Source organism: Lygodium microphyllum, chromosome 17 (genome assembly GCF_053477565.2).
Source record: "Lygodium microphyllum isolate KBCC chromosome 17, Lygodium_microphyllum_v1.1.10, whole genome shotgun sequence".
Taxonomy (NCBI): Eukaryota; Viridiplantae; Streptophyta; class Polypodiopsida; order Schizaeales; family Lygodiaceae; genus Lygodium; species Lygodium microphyllum.
In genome coordinates, this window is record NC_141151.1 from 97,911,754 (window position 1) to 97,912,267 (window position 514).

Consider the following 514-nt stretch of genomic DNA (forward strand, 5'->3'; position numbering starts at 1 on the left):
ACTATGATTTAGACGAGATGATCGGAAAAGGCCTCATTAAACGTTGATTGCAACTATTAGGCATTCCAAGATCCTTGTAGGCATGTGAGATGTTAAGTAGACTAATGAGAAATGTAGGTGTTTACAAGACACTTTCCCTCCTATGATGGTACCTAGTCCATGTTTAGAAACTCCAAATTACTGGATCTTTTAAAAAGTTCTAATGATAAAATGATTGACTCATCGAATATTAGAATTAACTTTCGCTTTTAAAAGAAAATATTTAAGAACTTTATGATAATTAGAAATATCATGTAGTAAGTATCCCCATTATCCTATAAAAAATATGGCTATTGGAAAGATAACATTTGTGGATGCTAAGAATTGACTTATCCAAAGTAGGTTAATTATTGGATGTGCATACTAGACCTCCCCTAGGATTAAATGTGCTAGCTCTTCATCAAGGGAGATAGATTACCGCTCTGAATTGCTAGGATTGGCATTGAAAACAAGAGATCTCTTATAAGGACTTGTT